This window comes from Stegostoma tigrinum, chromosome 1 (genome assembly GCF_030684315.1).
Source record: "Stegostoma tigrinum isolate sSteTig4 chromosome 1, sSteTig4.hap1, whole genome shotgun sequence".
Taxonomy (NCBI): domain Eukaryota; kingdom Metazoa; phylum Chordata; class Chondrichthyes; order Orectolobiformes; family Stegostomatidae; genus Stegostoma; species Stegostoma tigrinum.
In genome coordinates, this window is record NC_081354.1 from 95,887,433 (window position 1) to 95,911,002 (window position 23,570).

The 23,570-nt window shown below is 41.1% G+C and overlaps 1 protein-coding gene across 5 annotated transcripts in view; it reads right to left on the bottom strand.

Annotated features, from left to right (window-relative positions):
- Positions 1–22,184, bottom strand: part of arap2 (ArfGAP with RhoGAP domain, ankyrin repeat and PH domain 2) — a 326,408-nt gene extending 304,224 nt beyond the window's left edge. For 2 of the 5 annotated variants that reach the window (XM_059647090.1, XM_059647107.1), the window contains exon 1: positions 21,680–21,883. The gene's annotated coding sequence lies outside the window, so the exon portion shown is untranslated. Of the gene's footprint in view, positions 1–21,210; positions 21,354–21,679; positions 21,898–22,107 lie in introns of those variants that run through there. The other 3 variants (XM_059647098.1, XM_059647100.1, XM_059647094.1) reach the window with 3 other exon arrangements.
- Positions 22,185–23,570: the final 1,386 nt, after the last annotated feature.

The following is a 23,570-nucleotide window of genomic DNA, read 5'->3' on the forward strand; positions in this document are numbered from 1 at the left end:
AGCATTCTGACTCCGAGTTAAAACACAGACAGATTCTACACAAGGCCTCATACCTAAAGTGTATTGTCTGACCCGAGATGTCACCTCTGCTTTAGTGATATAATCTTTCGTTATTTCAGGCCAGTGACTTGAAAGAAATTCTAGTTTTTGCATATTAATCCTTTATAACTGATTAAAGATTTAACCGCCATCTCCGGTTAATTCAATACATTCATATCAGTTCTATGGCCCTTTGATCTGTTGCTTACAAATTCTGTGTCTGATGCCACCATTCTCACCGATACATGAAGAAGCCGCAAGACTCTGAAAGCCCGAGACTTTAAATGAAGTTGTTGGACTAAAACGTAGTGTGGTGTGGTTTTTGACGTTGTCCACCCCAGCCCAACACTGGCACTTCCACGTCATGGTTACTTTTCTTAACAGCAGATGCTGGTAATGATTCTGTTGTACATGTAATTATTTCTAGCTTCTTCCTGAACTCAGCTTTTCCTTTGTCCTTTCAGGTTCCTCCTCGTTTCTCTGCATCGCATTCTTAGTTGAAAAACTCATTACATCTATAATATTTTCCACTTCTAATGAAAACCCTTCCCTTTCCTTCTTTTTGTTCCTCCCCAATTCTCTACATTTGTAGTCGCTTATAACTTGTAGCAACTGTAAAGTTTTCCAGACCTGATAAACTCATGCTCATTATCTTTCTATAATGCTACTTGGCTTGCTGAGCATTTCCAGAATTTTCTATTTTTCCGAGCTGAGAAGTGTTAGAGCAAGATAGAGAGCATTTCAGAAAGGTAAGCCGCAAGAAAAATCAGTTAAGGGATACAGTAAACCTACTCAAGTCAGCACCAGTGACTTAAATATAAACAAAACATTCAACTAGTAATCGAGATAATGGGAACTGCAGATGCTGGAGAATTCCAAGATAATAAAATGTGAGGCTGGATGAACACAGCAGGCCAAGCAGCATCTCAGGAGCACAAAAGCTGACGTTTCGGGCCTAGACCCTTCACCAGAGAGGGGGATGGGGAGAGGGAACTGGAATAAATAGGGAGAGAGGGGGAGGCGGACCGAAGATGGACAGTAAAGAAGATAGGTGGAGAGAGTGTAGGTGGGGAGGTAGGGAGGGGATAGGTCAGTCCAGGGAAGACAGACAGGTCAAGGAGGTGGGATGAGGTTAGTAGGTAGCTGGGGGTGCGGCTTGGGGTGGGAGGAAGGGATGGGTGAGAGGAAGAACCGGTTAGGGAGGCAGAGACAGGTTGGACTGGTTTTGGGATGCAGTGGGTGGGGGGAGAGCTGGGCTGGTTGTGTGGTGCAGTGGGGGGAGGGGACGAACTGGGCTGGTTTAGGGATGCAGTAGGGGAAGGGGAGATTTTGAAACTGGTGAAGTCCACATTGATACCATCTGGGTGCAGGGTTCCCAGGCAGAATATGAGTTGCTGTTCCTGCAACCTTCGGGTGGCGTCATTGTGGCAGTGCAGGAGGCCCATGATGGACATGTCATCAAGAGAATGGGAGGGGGAGTGGAAATGGTTTGCGACTGGGAGGTGCAGTTGTTTGTTGCGACAAATTATCCATTCATTCCCGATACTGTTTCCTGCTGTCAACCAATTCTCAATCCATGCTAATGTATTACACCCTCTACCGCATGCTTTAATTTTGCCTACTCATCTCTTGTATGGGGTAGGACCAAATTAAAATCCATCTGAAAACCAAACACACCACTTATTAAATGACTTCTGTGAAATGAACTGAAATTCAACTAGTAATATCTGGTATGAACCTACAACATGGAAATATCAACTTATGCGAAAAATGCTACAGAACATTTAGCTTCACAAGGATTGTCTGAAATTTGAGATTTATAGGCAAGTTTTCTTGAAAAATAAAATTCAATTTCAGTTCATTTCACAGAAGTCATTTAATAAGTGGTGTGTTTGGTTTTCAGATGGATTTTAATTTGGTCCTACCCCATACAAGAGATGAGTAGGCAAAATTAAAGCATGCGGTAGAGGGTGTAATACATTAGCATGGATTGAGAATTGGTTGACAGCAGGAAACAGTATCGGGAATGAATGGATAATTTTTCCATGTGCAAGCAGCGATAAGTGGGATACTACAACGAAAAGTTTTTGGGCCCCAACTACTCACGAAATACATAATTGGCCAGGGTTAAGAGTTCTGGGAGGAAGAGGATGCCAGAAGTTTCAAGGTAACTTCGACAAGCTTAGGTGGGCAAACAAATGGGATATGGACAATGTGGCTAAATGTGAAGTTATACACTTTGAGGTGAAAAACAGAAGAGCTGAGTATAATTTAAATGGTTATATATTGGGAAGTGTAGATGTACAATGAGATCTGGTGTCCTTATGCACCAGTTAATGAAAATATGCACACAGGTGCATGTACAGCAAAGAATTAGAAAGACAAATGGTACTCCATTGCAAGAGGACATGAGTTCAGAATTACTGCACCTATACAGGGTCTCAGTTACACTAAACATGGAGTATTGTGTGGAATGTTGGACTCCCAATCAAGAAAGGATATATTTGCAATAGAAGGAGGGTAGCGATGGCTCATTAGGTTAGTACTGGGGATGATAGGACTGTCCTGAGGCAAAATGAGTTCGACTGGGCCTGTATTCACTCAGCGTGACAGCTATTCACTCTCGGAGCCAGATCATTATCTACTCCTTTGTCCAACAGCTTTTCTCTCTATTTGGGTTCTATTCCTTCTTATCGTTTACTCCTGATCCCCACCCTCCACCCTATCTTCTACATAGGAACTGACATTTTCCTGCCTACCATCAGTTCTGAGGGTCACCGGACCTGAAACGTTAATTCTACTTTCTCTTCACAGATGCTGCCAGACCTGCTTAGCTTTTCCAGAAACTTCTGTTTTTGTTTCTGTATTCACTGGGGCTTAGAATGATGAGATAGGGCTAAAGACTCAATTGAAGCGTACAAAATTCTAACATAGAACGTAGAAATGTACAGCACAATACAGGCCCTTGGGCCCACAATGTTGTGCCAAACTTTTACTCAAGACCTAAGATCTATCTAACCTCCAACCCTACCTTATACTATCGTTCAAATGCCTATCTAATAGCAGCTTAAATTACCCTAACGAGGCCGACTCCACTACCCTCTCCGGCAATGCATTCCACACCCCTACACTGTCTGAGTAAAGAACCTACCTCTGACGGCTCCCCGATATCTACCTCCACTCACTTTAGAACTATGCCACCTTGTAATAGCTACCTCCACCCTAGGAAAAAGTCTCTGACTGTCCATTCCATCTATAGCTCTGATCGTTTTGTGTGCCTCTATTAAGTCACTTCTCATCCTTCGTCATTCTAGAGAAAAGTCCTCACACTCTCAACCTTTCCTCCTAAGATCTTCCCTCCATGTCTGGCAACATCCTGGTAAATCTCCTCTGCATCTTTTCCAACGTTTCCACAACAGGGCAGGGACAATGTTTTCCCTGGTTGGAGAGTCTAAAACTAAAGGTAAGCCATTTAGATCTGAAAGAGGGACAAATGTCTTCACTCAAAGAGTAATTAATCTGTGGGAATCTCTATCTCAGAAGGCTATGGAAGCAAGGCACCTAATATGTTCAAAAAGAGACAAAACATTTTTAGATTTTAAAAGCAGCAAGGTGTATTAAAAGAAAGTGGGAATATGATATTGCGACAGAGGATCAGTCATTATTATATTGACTGGCAGAGTGAGCTTGAAAGGCCAATGGCCTTCTCCTTCTCCAAGTTTCTACGGTACACCGCTACTCAACGTAGAAACAAATAGGCTGTTGGATTGCTTGTCAAGCTGGCTTGTTTTCATTCAGAAATTTCATCACCATTCCAGGTAACATCATTAGTGAGGCCTCCGATGAAACAATGTTGTTTTACTCTGCTTGGAATTTGTACTGTCCAGTCCATTATGGGGAGTACTGTCATTTCCAGTTTTTGATCTGTGTGGGCTTGTATATGGGGTCCAATTCTATATGTTTGATGATTGCATTACGAGTTGCAAACCATGCTTCTAAGAATTCCCATGTTTGTCTTTGTTTGGCTTGGGTTACTATGGTTACCATGTCCCAGTTAAACTGATGGCCTTCATTGTCTGAGTGTACTGACATCAAGGAAAGTTGTCATGTCGTTTTGCTGCTAGCCGATGCTCATGCATTCTGATGGCTAGTTTCCTTCCTGTCTGTCCAATGTAATGTTTGTGGCAGTCGTTGCATGGTATTTTGTAAACCATGCTGGTTCTACATGTTGTGGGAATGGGGTCTTTAATCCTTGTGAGTGTTTATCAGAGTGGATGTGGGCTTGTTGGTCACTTGATTCCTAGTGGTCTTAGGAGTCTTGTTGTCAGTTCTGATATGTTCTTGATGCAGGGCAGTGTGGCTTGTGTGTTAGGGTATACTGTGTCGTATTGTTGTTGTCCGTTTAGTAGGCATCTATAGAGGAGTTTGTGGGGACATCCGTTTTGTTGAGTTCTCTTCCTCTTTCCTGTTTAGTTCTGGAGTGTTGCAGTGTGTCCTGGCCAATTTAAATAATGTCCTAATGCAGCAATGTTTGTGAACATTGGGGTGGTCGTTGTGGAAGTTGAGGATTTGATCAGTGTGGGCTGCTTTTCTGCATCATGAGGTTTGGAACTCCCCAACGGTCATACACTCAACTCTGATGTCCAAAAAATGGAAGCTTATTGTTGCTTTCTTCTTGCTTGTGAATTTAACAACTTCACCCGCAGATGCCTATTAAACAGACAACAAGAGGACACAGTATGCCCTAACACACTGGCCACATTGCCCAACATCAACAACATATTACAACTGATAACAAGACTCCTAAGACCGCTAGGAATCATGGCAGCCCACAAGTCCACAGTCAATCTACAACAAACACTCACAAGAATTAGAGACTTAATTCCCACAACATGCAGAACTAACGTGGTTTATAAAATACCATGCAATGACTGCCACAAACATTACATCGGACAGACAGGAAGGAAACTAGCCATCAGAATACATGAGCATCGGCTAGCAGCAAAACAACATGAGGAGCTTTCCATAATATTGGTACACTAAGACAATGAAGGCCATCAGTTTAACTGGGACAACATACCCACAGTAGACCAAGCCAAACATAGACATGCATGGGAATTCCTAGAGACATGGTTCTCAACTAATAATGCAACCAAACATATAAACCCCATATATAAACCCAGGCAGATCAAATCCAGAAGTGTCACTACTCACCATAACAGACCAAACAGTATGAATTCCAAGCAGAGTAGAACAACATCATTTCATTGGATGTCGCACTAATGTTGTTACCTAGCATGGTGACAAAACATCTGTACGCTAACCAGCCAGCTCGGCCAGCAAGTCAATGACCACACCCACAAGCTGAGCTATAGATCTTTGTTAAAACTTTAAAAAGAAACAAATACTTAGTTAATTCAAACAATAAGCACATCATTGTCTGTGAATCAAAAAACTTCTTCGCGTTACACCAATGTTTATTTTCTGTAAATGCAAATAGGACATTGTTTACCGTCACATTAAAGCTGTCTTAAGTTTGAACTTTGTTTCTAAATATAAATGGATGATTTAATGATAAAAGTTCAGGCTTCTGTAGACCTGAGAACACTGTATGTTGGTCAGAAAATTTTAGCAAAACAACTCTTCAAGACAGATTTTCACCACTTCTTTTCTGCTAGGAACATCAGAAGTGGACATCCAAATCCAAAAGATGGGGGAGTTTTACATATAAATCAACCCTGGCCAAAATTACTTCCAGTGACTTTAATCAAGATTTCTCACAGATGGGAGAAATGGACATTCTTCATTAAAAATAACACAATCCTCATTTTTGGTGACAAAAACTATTTTTAAAACTGTTTTAAACTGCTTGTTTTATTTCATAGCTGAACAGTTGAGTCAGCGAAGATTTTTTGTGAAATTGCAAATTAACATTAACAGAAACCTGAACTGTAACATGACCAGCATAATTACAAGGTTCTTTTAGATGCAAATTGTACCCACATTTGGAAAGTCAATCTCATGGTCTTTATTTCAGCAAATTGTGGGCATTGGATAGGACCGCGTTTATATTTTGCGTCAACCTGCAATATTCTCACTTGCATGTTCTTTGATCAGCCTGAAGTACCCACTTATCGCATGTTTTATTAAACACCGTCCCTTTCATTTTTTGTTCAGCTCAGTTTATTAACAGAAAAGTATTTTGAAGGTATTCAGCATTGTTTCTTTGTATGAGGAATCATCAGGATTCCCGCAATTAACAGCAGCTTCAAACAGAAACAGCAATTTGTTCAGGAAAGCAGCAAACTGACCGACTTTATCTCAAACTTTTCACAGTTATTTGCCCTGCATGCTCTCAAACTGCTAACTAACACAATGGCCCTGATTATTTGAGATAATGGGAACTGCAGATGCTGGAGATTCCAAGATAATAAAATGTGAGGCTGGATGAACACAGCAGGCCAAGCAGCATCTCAGGAGCACAAAAGCTGACGTTTCGGGCCTAGACCCTCTGATGAAGGGTCTAGGCCCGAAACGTCAGCTTTTGTGCTCCTGAGATGCTGCTTGGCCTGCTGTGTTCATCCAGCCTCACATTTTATTATCATGGCCCTGATTATTTTTCCAGAATGAGAGCAAAAACCACCTTGTCAGCAGTGACATGTCAATCTGCTTGAGGCTGATGGATACCAATTTCAGAAACACAACATTGCAATTCTGGGAGAGAAAGAGAAAAGGCTTGCAACAAGATTGAGAAAACAGATGCTTTGCCAAAGGAGCTGAAAATAAAACCAGAGTGCTAACAGCCAAGGAAACTGACAAGATATTATGTGAATAAACTAACTTAACATTTTAAAAAGAGATAACAAGGTGTAGAGCTGGATGAACACAGTAGGCCAAGCAGCATCAGAGGAGCAGGAAGGGTGACGTTTTGGGCCTAGACTCTTCTTCATTTACTGAAGAAAGGTCTTGGCCCGAAACGTCAGCCTTCTTGCTCCACTGATGCTGCTTGGCCTGCTGTGTTCATTCAGCTCTACACCTTGTTATCTCAGATTCTCCAGCATCTGCAGTTCATACTATCCCTTAACATTTTAAAGTCACTTTCCTTGTAAACACTGTTTCCCTCCTGAATCTCCCAAAGTTCACATTCAACCTTTCTTCTAAACATACATTGGTAAAGACTGTGGGTGTTTGGTGTTCCCTGTGGAGCAAGTTCTGAGCAATTTTTCCATGCTGCAGGACGCTCGCAGTGGGGTCATCAGTCAACTCAGAACCCACTGAGTTAAAGTGGAAGCAAGTCAGTCTTGATTATGGAGCAGGTGAAGAAGAGTAACTTTACCACAAGGAGGGATCCCAGAAACTAGACTCAGGGCTATATTTAATTTTGCCAGAACCACAGTAGTCATCCAGTATCCTGGGGGTGGGGGGGGAAGAGAGAATTAAATCAGCCCTATGTCAGCCCTTTTGCTCAGTAGCTAGCCCTGTCTTCTCTGCGTTCCGTGGTTCCATGTAAAAATTCCACTCTACACACAAATCAATACTAACACTCATGCACAATACTGAGGAAGTGCTATACTGACACGGTCGCATGCCGTGTCGTTCAGCTAACAGATTAAACTAAAACCCCAGCCAAGTGGATGTAAAGGATTTTTCAAAGGTGTGTATATATGTATTCCTGGTGTCTTGGACACTGTAAACCCTTCAAACGTCAGCTAATCTCATCACATTCATCTTACCATTTGTTAGAGATTGTTAGATCCAAATTGACTGCTCTGTTTCCTACTGTAAAACAGTGATTAGACTCCCAAAAAAAAAACTTAACATTTAAACACTTTAATACTTCTAGCAGTCATGAAATCATAATTTAAATGCAAATCTCTCTTTTCATTACTAGTACACGGTAACAGGAAATAAGTGGGCATCATGAGGACAGGAATGAACTCAGTAGCTGTCCCAGCATGATCACCTATATGCCCAGAGTCACTCGCCTTGGGAAGGTGGCATCTTCAGTGTACATTTGCTCTTGGTGAGGATCAGAAACATCATGGGAATAAACAAAAAGACTTTTAGACTACTGGACAAAAATGCCCTATGTTTACAGGAATCACTTGATCTGGGAACACTAAAGCAGTTTTATTTGTAGGAAATTCCTTATATAATCGAAGATGAAAATATATTTATTGACAATCTTCTCCTGCAAAAGCTGCAATTCCAAAGGAACAGCGATTCATGTCAGACTACTGCATGTAGGCTCAATTCTGGCCAGGTGCAGTTTTCAAGCTGTCAGCATAAGATTACTGAGAATTTCATCTCCATATTTCAGGCAGCATTGCATGGCACCAACCAAAGCCGACTTTGTTATGGCTTTTATGAATATGCTAATTGTTGTCCTTCTGCAGTAAATTAGAGCATAAACCACACTATGTCTTTTTAGATAAAGTGTCATGAAACTGCAACAATTCATCAATTGTTGCTGCCAACTCTCGCTTCAGCAGTATCTGCTGAAGTCGAGATAAGTAGCAACAAGCTGTATAAAAACCTGTTCTAAGTGTTTCATGGACCCCCTAGCCATAGCTATACAATTTGACAAAGTATTACTCAAAAATAAGGTGAGTATATGATAAAAGCATTGAAATCATTAAAAGTATCAAAACTTTACCAAAGTAAAAATCATGAAATTATCATCAGAGACTTGCATTTTCATATAGGCCGCATAAATGAAATGGGCAGAACAAGTTCATGGAACATGTTCAAGAGAGTTTTGTGGAACAACACGTTATGGAACCAGAGAAGTGGGTATTTTAAAACATATTTCATGTAATGAGACACAGTTAATTAGTAATATCATTGTAAGGATTGGATCTTCTGTGAAAGTGATTAAACCAGGGTGAATTTCACATTGAGTTTGAGTTTGACAGATACAAAGCTGTGCAAGATTAAATTTAATGAATCCATTTATATAATCATGATGGATGAGTTGGCTACAGAGAGTTAGGAAATTTAATTAAAAATTATGTTAAATAAGCAAAAGCAAACAAACATTCAAAGAAATAATTAAGATTCTCAAAATACTGATGTATCTTTGAGGACTAAAAACTCATCGGAAAATGAGATGCATGCAGGATGGACTAAAGAATCCAAAGAAAAAGTTTTTTTTTAATGATTTAAACCAATGTCACCAAGAAAAACATGGGGAGAATTCTAGATAGCAAAGGTTTGACCAAAATTGATAAATATTGGAGGAAATAAAATGTGAACATAAACTGGTGTGAACTTTGAAAATGGATTGCAAGAACTTCTTCAGCTATGTAAAAACAGGAAATATGTTCCCCTTATGAATTGAGACAGAAGACATAGAAAATAAGGGAAATCAGAGACATTAACCAAATACTTTATGTCTGTGTTCACAATACAAGATACAAAACCTTTGTAGAAATAGTAGGGAAAATAAATAGTCTATCGAGACAAAAGAACATGAAATAGAATAAAGAAACAGTACTAATTAATGGAACTGCAAGATGTCAAATCTCAGTTTCCAGGGCATCAAATCCAAGATTTGAAAACAGGTAACGCAGAAATAGAGGGCGCATTGACTGAAATCTCACAACATTTCCGAAATTCTACTAATTGTCCCGATGGATAACGATCCCCAAAAATAAGGTGCCAGGGAATTTAATGGAGCTAAAGAATGTTAAATCCCCTGGATCATTTGGATTGCATTCTAGGATTTTAAAAGTAGGCTACAGGGATGGTGGATGCATTAGTAGTAATCTTCCAGGATTCCTTCATTCTGGAAAATCCCCAAAGCAGCAAGGCTTTCTTACTCTTGAACCGTAGCTCCTTTGCAATCGAAAAAAAAATATCATTTGCTATCTGGGTTGCTTCATGTAACTGCATGTTAATTTTTTTTGTGTGGAACTTGTACAGACACCCAACTTTTTTTTTTTACGAGCATCGTCATTTAATACTTCCTCATCGTTATCGTTTTGAAAACAAATCTGAGTTTCTATTCTTAGTACTGAAATGAATAATCTCTCGGTTCTTCACATTATCCTCCATCTGCTACCTCTTGCCACTCACTTACTCAGTTAATTGCAAACCAAGCTTTGTACATTCAGTGAATTTGAATATTGCACGCTGTCCTTTCACCAAAGTAATTGATAAATTGCCAATAATTGAGACCACAAAATTAATTCTCGCAAAGTCTCACAACTACTAATGTGCCATCTGATCAAACCATTATTGAAAATAAAAATACACTAGCACCCTTTTTATTCAACCACCTAGTTACAGTCTCCAAAAAAAATTAGATCTTTCAAACAGGATTTCTGTTTCATACAACCTGTACCTAATTGTATTCAGATTTTCAAAGTTTCCCGTCACCTCTTCCTGAGGAATGGATTCCAGAATTTTCCATACCTCCGGTGCCAGGCTAACTGGCCTGTTGTTCTGTTTTTCCTCTCCCTCCTTTAAACAGTGATATGTTTGTTGACCATAAGGTATAAGTTGTAGGTGAAGACATAGGCCATTCAGCCCATCAAATCAGATCAGCCAATTGAACAGATAACTCATACTTCCCTATTTTATCCTCATAACTCTTGATTCCCTTAATGATTTCAAAAATCTGACAATTTCAGCCTTGAATATTCTTAATGACCCAGCCTCAACACCCCTCTGAGGTTAAGAAGTCCACAGGTTCATTGTTCTCTGAGAGAAGAAGTTCCTCCACATCTGTCTTAAATGGCTGATCTATTACTTTGAGATTATGTCCCCTCTAGACCCTTAACACTATGATAATCTCAATTAATTTTGTGGAGGTTGAATACAATTACCCTAGATTTACAGTAATGAATACGATGGAACCACATTTTGAAACCCCTCACAATTTCCATTTTATAATATTTCAATCTGCCAGACAAAGGAAAATTGTTTCATGATAGTTTAAACCAGGGATAGATATTACGTTGACTGAGGGTTATCCATGACCCTTACCAGATCTGTCAATCTATGAAACTTGTCTTATAATTAAATGCCAGTAGAGCCCGAAAGACAAACAGGAACCTGAGAACCTAACAAAACACACAGGGACCGTGTACTTGATTTGAGGTGCAGCCCTCAAGCATGTCACTGGTCAGCATTCTGCTGTTCAATTAGAGGAAATTGAAAATATCCCATTTATCAACCTATGTACAAAACAGGAGTGAAGTGGAGTGAGATTGTCAAAGCAATCACTGGTACACAATTTTGTTTGTATTAAATCAAATTAAATCAAGCTTAACTGGTTAGAAATATAGGGATATATCTTACATCTTTTTTGAATAAATTCCAAGTTGTGTGAAGCTTTTTGGAGGGTTTTCTTTTCCACTGCATCTTACCAAACTCATCACATCAACTGCCTAGCCACACCAATGGTACCCTCAAGTCAGCACAGCTTAGGCAGAATGTTGCTCAAAGCCCACAGCACTCACTATCAGAGAGATTTTAAAAAATTCTTTCTTCTCTGTATCTTTTATCCAACTCAGACTAATTTGTCCTCTGGTTCACCATCCATCACAACACCTAGACTTATTTCACTGCATCCTCCCCACTGCTTTCAATGTTCACATTCCCACTTGATTATCATTGAGTAATGTTTATGAGTCATCAGCACACAGGCCTTAACTTTAAACTTCGAATTAATAGGTTTAATAAATTGCAGCCTATCTCCAAAATGACAGAATCTTTCAGGTTGTCTTTAAAAATCCATTGATACCCTGAAAGCCTAAATGGAAAGAAGCCCATAGCCTCGATCATCACCTACATTTTGAAGGAAAGTAACTTATCATCTTCCAGCCAGACATTCATTTATTCATCTGTGTACAAACTCCCATTGTTGTCCTTCCCCATCCTTACTTTCTGAAGGCTGTATGTTTTTTTTTTAATTAATTTAAGGATGAGTTTTTTCATTAGCTGGGCCAGCATTTTTTGCCCATCTTAACTTGCCCTTGAGAATGGTGGTCTGCTGCTTTCTTGCAAACCATGTGGTGTAGGAGGCTCATAGTGCTGTTTAGAAAGGAGTTCCAAGATTTTGACTCAGCAACTGTGAGGAATGGTTTTATAGTTCCAAGTTGGGATGGGGTGTGGCTTGCAGGAGAACTGGTAGCTAAAAGTGCTCCCATGTATCTGCGACCCTTGACTTTGTAGGTGGTAGAGGTCAGAGATATACAGATGAATGAGACTTAAATGCAGAGAACATATTGAACTCCTTGTAAACATAGTACCTTGGCTGACGAGCTTCAACCAACTCTTTCTAATAAGTTTAGAAGAGGAGAAATTGGCTTGAGTTCTCAGAGGTCCAGAAAATGAAATGCTGGAAAATGAAATGGGTTAAAAAAAAACTGTACAGAGGACAGTATCTCATCACCAAATCGCCCTTCATTTATATAGGCACAGCACATGGGCTGTGACAACCAGGTACAAACCAGTTCCCAAAGTGAAATCACCTTCTGAATCTCCTGTTTATATCTGTCAGCCAGGGCTCGCTGATTGTTCCAGATTAACAACCCCAGTCAAGGACATCATAGTCAATGGGCCCACCTGACCCCAGTTCCAATCACTACATCAGGCAATGGAAAACACAAGCTTCAGTTGTTTTTGCATTTTTCAACTTTCATCATTTAGGTAGCAATGTTCTTTAATGTATTTACACCAAGAATTGTCAGCATCTTTGGTATTCTGATACTGTGTCAACCAAATACTGGCAGGTTTCATTGTTCTTTCTGAAAGGTGTGCACTTTACAGGGAGATTTATACATACAATGGAAAAAATGGAAAAGAAAATTATCACTGATGGAGGGCACAAGTGTTTTGTGCAAGGTTAAATTAGCTCTGTACAATAATCTGTTTTGAAAAGTTAGCCTTGGGACTCAAAAACAATTGTTGGCATTGCATTTGCTAAATAACTTGCCCATACTCTACATTACAAATAATCCCTCCCATCTTTGAGGAAACAGGATTCCTTCAAAGTTAATCAACTGATAAAAATGAAGGCTGTTTAGAATATGTATACTCATTTTACTGGAACAAGGGTGTTCATAATTAAACTGATATCAGATCACACATTGCAAACAGTGTCAGAACAAAGGAGATAAATAATATAGCAGAACAGAAATGATGATTAGATAGGGTGGACAGTGAGAGTCTTTTTCTGAGGATGATGTCAGCTTGTACAAGGGGGCATAGCTACAAATTGAGGGGTGATAGATTTAAGACAGATGTCAGAGGCAGGTTCTTTACTCAGAGAGTGGTAAGGGCATGGAACGCCCTGCCTGCTAATGTAGTTAACTCAGCCACATTAGGGGCATTTAAACAGTGCTTGGATAAGCATATGGATGATGATGGGATATAGTGTAGGGGGAGGGGATTAGATTATTTCACAGGTCGGCGTAACATCGCGGGCCGAAGGGCCTGTTCTGTACTGTATTGTTCTATGTTCTGTGAATACTATAGTCATAGTATAGCAGAGCAGGAGGAACTATGATACAGAGAAAGTTGAACAAAGAAATAAAAAAATAGGTTTTATTGTTGCAGTTCAACTCAATGCATCAGTCAGTTTGGATGCACGTTAATCAAGAATACATGAAACGCAAAAAACAATGTAAACCTCCAATCTTTATCATTTTGTCTTGAATGTGAACTAAAACAAATGACATCAGATGAAATTGCCTGTGAGGAAACTTACTCAAGATAAGAAAATAAAAATATATATACTATCAAAAGAATTTGGAGTACAATCTTCAAAGTATAATGCGAACGAATTAAAAAAAAACAATTAATTTCTAAACTCACCCAAGGGAGCACAAACCAGCTTTATGTAATTCACCTCAAGCTAAACCTGTAAAGCAGATTTTCTCAAACAATGCCCAGCAGATTTACAAGATGAGGTTTGAGGTCACGAGCACTGAGGCAGCAATGGTGGACGCCTTAAATCCTCCATTTCTTTAAGTCACGGGTGTGGCCAAACTCATCAGTCACCATACCTGATTCCTGCTCCAAATGAAAACAGTGAAAAAGCAGGATATTAAACATCATAGGAGGTTTAAAAATTTGCTTCCTCACTGGCCATACACAGTGGGGACATGACACTTTTTTAAATTCTTGAAATGGGGTCAGAGTGGGAAATAAATACAGAAGCATTACTTTAAGACAAGCTTTTGTCAGTGATCCCTATTTGCCTTTTCAATGGCTCACTCGGCCATTGTAGACAGCAGTTTACAGTCAACCACATTACCATGGGTCTGGAGTCACACATAGGCCAGATTGGGTTCGGATGATAGGTTTCCCCTCGCTAAAGGTCACTTGCAAATAAGATAAGCTTTTATGACCATCAATAATGGCTGCTATTAAATGACCTTCTAGTTACAAATTCAACGGAGTTCAAATGTCACTGTCTACCATCATAAGATTTGAACCCACAGCTCCAGCACATTGGTCTGAAGTTCTGGATTGAGAGTCCAGTGATGCTTCCTTAACACTAGCTCACCCCTGCCAAACCCCTCACCCCACTTTGAAAACCTCCGTTCTATCTCAGGGAAGCTGGAATATAAGAACAACAGTATTTTCAATTACGTTTTGCATTGTCCTTGAGCCTGGTCCACAGCTGGCGAGTTTTACTCAACTTTTCAACTTGCAAATAAAAAATCATCAGTAGTCTGTAAGAAAGTGGGAAAATTCGCTTATAAGGCACATTATACCACTTCACAATCAATGACAAGGGAGTCGTGGAGAGAACGGTCTCCACGGAAAGCAGGTAAGGGTGGGGATGGAAAAATGTCTTTGGTGGTGGGATCGTATTGTAGACGGCGGAAGTGTCGAACAATGCATTCCGGAGAGACCACTCTCTCCATGACTCCCTTGCCCGCTCCACACTCCCCTCCAACCCCACCACACCCGGCACTTTCCCCTGCAACCACACCATAGTCTTGGGACTCAAAGCCTTTCCATTCTCTTTAATACACTCAGCCAAACACCAATTGAACTTAGTTTAACTGTACATCCCCCATCCCAGGCCCCAAGATGACGTTCCACATCAAGCAGATGTTCACCTGCACATCTGCCAATGTGGTACACTGCATCCGCTGTACCCATTGTGGCTTCCTCTACATTGGGGAAACCAAGCAGAGGCTTGGGGACCGCTTTGCAGAACACCTCTGCTCAGTTCGCAATAAACAACTGCACCTCCCAGTTACAAACCATTTTAACTCCCCCTCCCATTCTTTAGATGACATGTCCATCCTGGGCCTCCTGCAGTGCCACAGTGATGCCACCTGAAGGTTGCAGGAACAGCAACTCATATTCCACTTGGGAACCCTGCAGCCCAATGGTATCGATGTGGATTTCACCAGCTTCAAAGACTCCCCTCCCCCCACTGCATCCCAAGACCAGCTCAGCTTATCCCCGCCTCCCTAGCCTGTTCTTCCTCTCACCTATCCCCTCCTCCCACCTCAAGCCGCACCTCCATCTCCCACCTACTAGACCTGTCCGTCCTCCCCGGACTGACCTATCCCCTCCCTACCTATACTCTCCTCTCCACCTATCTTCTCCCCTATCCATCTTCAGTCCACCTCCCCCTCTCTCCCTATTTATTTCAGAACCCTCTCCCCATCCCCCTTTTCTGAAGAAGGGTCTAGGCCCGAAATGTCAGCTTTTGTGCTCCTGAGATGCTGCTTGGCCTGTGTTCATCCAGCCCCACACTTTGATACCTCAGATTATCCAGCATCTGCAGTTCCCATTGTCTCTGATCACAATCAATGTAGTCACTGCTGTAATGCAGATGACAGCTTTCCACGCAAACAGAGGAGATCCTTTTTAGCCCCTCTCTTTCCTTCCAAAGATCCAAACACTTCTTTCAAGTAAAACAAGGGCATATTTGTACATCTTTCAATTTAATATTTTGTACTCACTCCTGATGAGTTGATCTTCCTCATATAGCACCTCCCTTCACCGCACAAAATATGAAGAACTTGCTATTTCAAATCCTCACCTTGCTTCCAATCAGAGCTTCTTGGCATCGACAAGACACAATATTCTAATGAAGTTCAATGCAAACTGGAAGGAACTGCACCTCATCTTTTGACTCATCACTCACAGAGTTAACTAATTTTTCATCATAGCTTCTTTTTCTGTTTTTTATTGCTGCATCAGTTATTTTTCAGGCTTCTTTCTTTGATCTTTCAATTTTCTTTTGAACAGCCTCTCTTCAATCATTCACATCTCATCTTTTCCTTCCTGTAATATAATGATTACCATTCCTTTTGGCTTTTGTCGTGAGACCCTTTTCAACTTAATCTCTCCTGCTCTCGCAACTATCACAGGCCTTCTCTGTAGATCATGCTCCCTCACACCACCACCTGAAAACAACTAAGTCTATAAAAGGTAACTGTACAATTATCTGAGAGTGAAAGGGAGGACAAAAATATACTGCAAAGCTGAGAGGAGGCAGATGGAATGAGGCAGGTGGAGAGTAATATGTGAACTATAAACTACAAACAGGCAACAGAGGTCCATACATGGCAATGGCTTCCGAAGCTGCAGCTAATGCATCAGCATCCCAACAGGAACTGCTGTTTCGATAGAAAACTGGTCATCAGTACACTCACAACATGCTGCCAATTCATGGCCATGTGTAGTTATGGAACCACATTTATTCTGATAAAGAAAAGGAAATTTCATTTGGTAAGATTACCTAATGATTTTTCTTGGTCTATCCAAGCCTTTCCATTCTCTTTAATACACTCAGCCAAACACCAATTGCACTTAGTTTAATGGTACAAGCTTAGATGGGATGGACAGTGCAATCGCATTGCTGTTTATGATTTGTCACTAATAATGATAAACAAAAATAATACCAACCTGGGTAATGTGCAACCTTCAAGAATCATGACCAAAAATAAAATGATTCGATTGCATTTCACAATTATTTGCATATAATAGAGACAGCACTTCACATTGTCCTGCATTCTGATGGATTTCTCAATGGAGGTGTGAAAACCAGGTTTTCTGATGGCCAGACAGTCGTTATTCCAGCACAGATGACAGTTGTGCAGGGGAGTCCCCGTAGGAGGAAACATAAAAACAAGAAGCAGAACGAGGCCAAGCAGCCTTTTGAGCCTCTCCACCATTTGATCATTGTTGATACTCTTATCCCAAAGCCATATTCCTGCTTTTACTCTGCATGCCTTTACTATCTAAAAGTCTCTTTCTTGAACATATTTATATATCCATGTCTCAGTCTTAAATTGCCTGCTCTGTATCCTGACACTGTGAATCCAAGTTCCACACTCCGCAGCCAAGAAAAAATATCTTCCCTACATTTTGCCTGAGCAGCCCTGTTAGCAGTTTGTACAATTCAATTGATGAATATAAGTCCAGCTAAACTAATGTATCTCACAGACAGTCCTGTCATCTCTGGTATCAGCCCAGTGAACTGTGATCCATCTGTGAAAAGTACATCCTCTTTTCAGTAGAAAGATCAAAATTGCACAATACCGCAAACATGGTCTTAAAAAAACTCACTGCAGCAGCTGCCAAAGGGTTAGCCCACGAAGTTAAAGATTCTGGTCGGTAATTCCTTTATACCTAGAAGCCTCAGAAAGTCTCCATTTAAAGTAACAGATTCTGACAGGTCTGATGAAATAAATAAAGAATTACTCAGGATACATAAAACTATCTAAAACATACTCTCATTCCTCACTAACTATTTATATTTGTACAACTGACCCTAAACTTATCTCGCACCACTCCTACAATGCCCTCCTGAACCCCCATTTCCCTGCCTTCAGACACAAGCCCTTATTCCCTTGTTTCACACCTGACACCGATTCATCCCCCAAAACTTGACAGCCCCCTTTTCCCATTTGACACCCAACTCTCTTCACTGCTGACCCTGCTCCCCAACCCCTGCTCTAGACCAAGTAAAACAGAAACCCCTTAACACGCCCCCTGCCAGGACACACTTTCCCCTTGCCGCTACCCTAGACTAAGTGGGACAGAATTCCCTTCAGCTCTTCACACATTCCCCACCCCACCAAGACACAATACCCCTTTCCTTCAACTCCAGATTCTGTGGGACTGTATCCCCTTCAACCCCACACCCACCTCCCCACAGAACACACTTGGCCTTTTCCACATACTGCACCAAACTAATAATCCCCTGCTGTCAAACCCAACCCTCCTCTGAATCCAATCCCTCTCAGATCTGACAGCACCCTGCCAGATCTGATTTCTCCCACAGCCCATGTCAAATCACCTTAAACACTGCATCACTTACGTGGCCCTCTCACCATCTGGAAATCTGTCCACTTGGCACCCTATCCCTGATACTTAACCCAACTTCTACCATTCTTATCTGGTACCCAATCCCTACACATTTGACATCCTATTCTCAGCACCTACCTTTGACGTCAAACCTACCCAGCATCTTAACATCACACTTGTCTTCTTTATTTATTTTGACAGCAGCTGTCAAAATGGCTGCCTGCGATTCTGAATTATTAAATGCAGAATACAGCAACTGAGTTAAATTGGGGGCTATAGTAGCCTTCCTATTACATTTCAACACTATAAAGAAACTGGCAGAATGGAAGTATGACTCCAAATTGTTAAAGAAGCCCCATGTGGGATTTCATCTGAGAAATGCAGAGTTCCAGTCTTTTGTAAGAGTGAGATTACAAAACTCCTCGCAAAATCCATGGAATCACAGAATGTTACAACCGAGGCTCCATTCATCATATTTACCTGTGCTGAATCTTGGGAATGAGTTAGTTAACGAATTTGACTCCACTGACCCTTGCCAATATCCCTGGGATTATTTCTCTTTCATATATTGTCCCAGTTTTCTTTTGAATGTTCTGCATCCACCATTTTCCAGGCAACGCATTCCGGCTCACAACACACTGCGAAAAATAAATCAATGTTTCCGTACACTGGATCTGGATAGTTCACTAATCACCTTAAACTCTTGCCCTTTGTGCCATGGGGAACTGCTTTTGCCTCATTTACTCTATCAATATTAACTATGGTGTTTTTCAATATCTCTGTGTTATCTCCTGTTTGCTTTCTCTGATCTCCGGAGGACAAACAGAGTTTCTCTGCTTTCTAGCACCTCAGGTACTATTCTTGTAAATATCTTCTGCATTCTTTCCAAAGTCTTGACATTCTTCCTGAAAATATAGCATCCAGTGTTGAACACAATGTTCCAATTGAGGCTTGATGAAAGTATCTTAAAAGGGCTTAATTTTCCTGAATGACTGCAGTGCATGATATGCAGTTACTATCACAGTATTGTTAGGAAGTGAGTTCTAGATTTTGACACAGCAACAGTAAAAGAAATCTCCACGTCAGGGTGGCATGTGGCTTGGAAGGGGATTACAGGTGATCATGTTCCCATATGTCTGCTGCCCTTATCTTTCTAGGTCAGGAGTTGCCAACATGGTGCTGAAAAGTAATTGGTATCTCACCATTGACCAACGTATTGCCGGTTTCCACCAACCCCAATCCCCAGGCTGGTAATGGAGTGTTGTACCAACCACCAGGGGCAATAGCATAAAGGGGCAAGAAGAACAGATTCCCAGCCAATGAAGATGCTGGGTGGGCAGAAGAGGGGTGGTACCCTTGCGGAGAAAGGCCACCAAGAGATTGCGGTCCAGAGACTGGAAGGCCTGGAAAGTTGCCAAATATCTGGTGATATTTTTCATCAAATCAGAAGTAGCTCTCATTATGAATAAAGTTGACATGCCCCATTTTAAGTGATGCAAATCATGGATTTTAAATATGCTGTTGAAGGAACTTTGGTGAGTTGTTGCAATACATCTTGTAGATGCTACACACTGTTGTCACTGTGCATCAGTGGTGAAAGGACTGAATGTTTAAGGAAGAAGATGGGGTACCACTCAAATGGTTGTGTTAACCCAGAAAATGTCAAGTATCTCAAGTGTTGTTGGAAATGCACTCATCCTGTTAAGTGGAGGTATGCTATCATATTGCTGACTTAGGGACTCAAAAGGTGAGAATCTATATAAAGACACATTGAAATAAAACTGGCTTTCTTAACCATGAACTGAGGAAAATACAATGCACTTTGTAAAGTCATCAAAAAACAAACGATAGACAAGCAGAAGCAGAGACCCAAATCACTTTGTACTTTCTATGCAAAGAAGCTGCATTAGTCCTTGAGGGCAAAAGTTCATACTAGAATTCAAAATAGTGAAGTTGATTTTTTGCAAGGAAACAAAAGGTTTACTTTGAAATTAGAAACATAATAGTTGAAGGCTGATTCTTTGAAAGGGATGGTTTCATTTCCACTTCTGCTTTCAAAGTCACCAAAATTTAGCATCACTGAAAATATCTTAGCATCAAGTTCTGCTTGGAACATCAGGAACAACTGGCAGGAGCAGAAGCACCGACTCACCCATTATATTAATGCTTACTGACATTCATGCAAAGTCAATTAAAGGTTCAGCAATAATGTGCAATAGTTCAGCTCTGTCACAAAGTTGGTACAGTAAACACTAAACGTTGGAACCCTAATAATGACAGAAACAAAAACAGAAATAGTCAAAAAAAGCTCAGCAGGGCTGGCAGTATCTGCAGAGAGAGAAAGCAGAGTTAATGTTTTGGGTCCAGTGACCCTTCTTCAGAACATCTAATGATGTCACTCGCATTATGTAAACAGGCACTGCACTTTAACAGTCAACATGAAGAAAAAGGACATTTGGTCCAAACACTCATTCTAAGAGTTCCTGTAGTAAAGGTCTACCTCCTTGTTTGACTTACTCTTAAGCTGCTGAAGGGAGTACACTCCAAAACACTGTTTTGCCTCTACAGATGATCTCTGACCAGCTGTGAGCCCGCAAATAGTGGAGTTTGTTTCAGTTGTCCAGAGTGTGTGATGTGTTTTTGGGTGGATTTGGTTTATATTCTTCATTAGTCATTAGGGAAAATATGTACTTTAGCAGATGCCTAACACAAATAATGTTACTTAAATTTGGCACCATACACAAACAGTCAACTAATAATGGTACCATACAACGTACAGTAACAGACAAAAAGGGGGTTTAACCATGCATGAATGGTTCCTTAAGGTTTTTTTAAACTATAATTGTTTTGACATATCTGTTTTAAAAATTTAAACGATACCTGGTTTTCTGATTACTTGTGCTAAAAATACATCTGCATCACTTCTTATGAAGGCTCGCAATTGTGAAATATACACGCAGACACTTCCTGAACGCTTATCATGTCTAAGTTTTCTACAAAAGCAATGCAAGTCGATAAACGCTCTGGAAAGAAGACAAAAACACACAAATGAAACAGTCGTTTTTAATCCAGTCGAACAGAAACCGAATGCCAGAGGAAATTGATTTGACAATTGATACTTGACAATTTGAGTAAGGAAGTGACAAAAGTTCGTGGAGCACAACACACATATGCAAGTATTAACATGACTATTTTCCAACAGGAATGCACACACAAAGTATCTCAAAATGCGGGTGCATTTTTAAAATATTGCGGAGTTTGTTGGAAGTTTTGCGAAATTGCACGTTTGGCACAGACTGATCTGCACTCTACATACGTTTGTTCCACACCTTAATGATAACAAACTTACCTGAAGCAGGACTGTGCTTACAGCCCGTGCACTCTGCCTGTGTGCCCCCAACTCCTACGCAGCTCGCTTCAAATGCTTTTGAAACAACACCCAAGTTATTTTGTTTCCACTTACAGGAATAAACTTCGGCACTTGGTTGAGATTGCCAGCTATTATTCGTTGAATGCAAATACAGTGTTTCGCCTGCTAATTTCAGCTCTTCTAATCACACCGCCCACCAGCGGTAACCACGCGAAGCAACGAGAAGCAGGAAGTGGCAAACATTTGGAGGACCATCCCTCGTCCTCTTGGCTATAACTTTAGATGGCGCTACTTTGTCAGAACACAGCACCAATTCGTTGCATCTAACAGGATTGCAGATTTCTATTCAGGTACTGTTGGGACATTCACTACCAAGGACTTTTGAGGTGTGGTGGTAGTGTCCTTACCTTTGAGCCAGGTCGTCTGCGTTCAAATCCCACCTGCTCCAGAGGTGTGTGAAAACATCTGGATGGCTAATTAAAAGGGGAAAAAAATCATCGATTAGAGACAATGGTGAACAGTGACAGCGAGATTAAATGCGCACCAATTACTGAGTCTAAAAGCAGAACACGTGGATCGTGAGTTCAAAGTTGTCTTTTTTAGCGTGTTTAATGCTTACAGTGAATAATTTGCAGAATGAGCTTCCCGTACAAATCCCATGTCATATGCAGTGTATTCATGTTAAAAGGTTAACAGGAGACTTTTGTTTTTATTTCCGTTTGTAAGTGAATGATCTCTGTCCAGATCACCTTCAGTCCACTGCTGTGCCCTACTGAGATTCACTGAAGTACTGGATAAAGTAACTCAAATTGGGGAGGTAACAAGGTGTAGAGATGGATGAACACGCAGGTTAAGCAGCATCAGAGGAGCAGGAAAGCTGACGTTTCCGGTCTGGACCCTTCCCCAGAAATGGAGGATGGGAAGGGGGTTCTGAAATAAATAGGGAGAGAGAGGGAGGCAGGTAGAAGATGGATAGAGGAGAAGATAGGTGGAGAGGAGACAGACCAGTCAAAGAGGTGGGAGTGGAGCCATTAAAGATGGGTGTAGGTAGGGAGGAAATAGGTCAGTCCAGGGAGGATGAACAGGTCTGGGGGCCAGGATGAGGTTGGTAGGTAGTTGATGGGTTGGGGCTTGAAGTGGGAGGAGGGGATAGGTTCCCAAAACCAGCCCAGCTCGTCCCTACCTCCGTAACCTGTCCTTCCTCTCACCTATCCCCTCCTCCTACCTCAAGTCCGACCCCCATTTCCTACCTACTAACCTCATCCCGCCGCCTTGACCTGTCCGTCCTCCCTGGACTGACTTATCCCCTCCCTACCTCCCCACCTACACTCACCTTTAATGGCTCCATTCCCGCCTGGTTGACCTGTCTGTCTCCTCTCCACCTATCTTCTCCTCTATCCATGATCAATCCGCCTCACCCTCTCTCCCTATTTATTTCAGAACCTCCTCGCCCTCCCCCATTTCTGATGAAGGGTCTAGGCCTGAAACGTCAGTTTTTGTGCTCCTATGATGCTGCTTGGCCTGCTGTATTCATCCAGCTCTACACCTTGTTATCTCAGATTCTCCAGCATTGGCAGTTCCCACTATCTCCTCATTCACAAATTGGGGATGAATAGCCTTGTGCAATCATCACTAGACTACTGAACCAGAAACTCTGGAAATATTCTGGGACCATGGATTCGGTGGCAGATCTGCAACATTGAGTCTAATGATGATCGTTATTCATTGTCAAGGGAAAACCTCATCTAGCTCACTAATGCCCTTACTTGGTCTGCTGTATCTCCAGACACACAACATTGTGATTGACTCTTAACTGATCTCTGAGCAATTAGGGATGGGCAATAAATGCTCACCTAGCCAGCAATGTCCA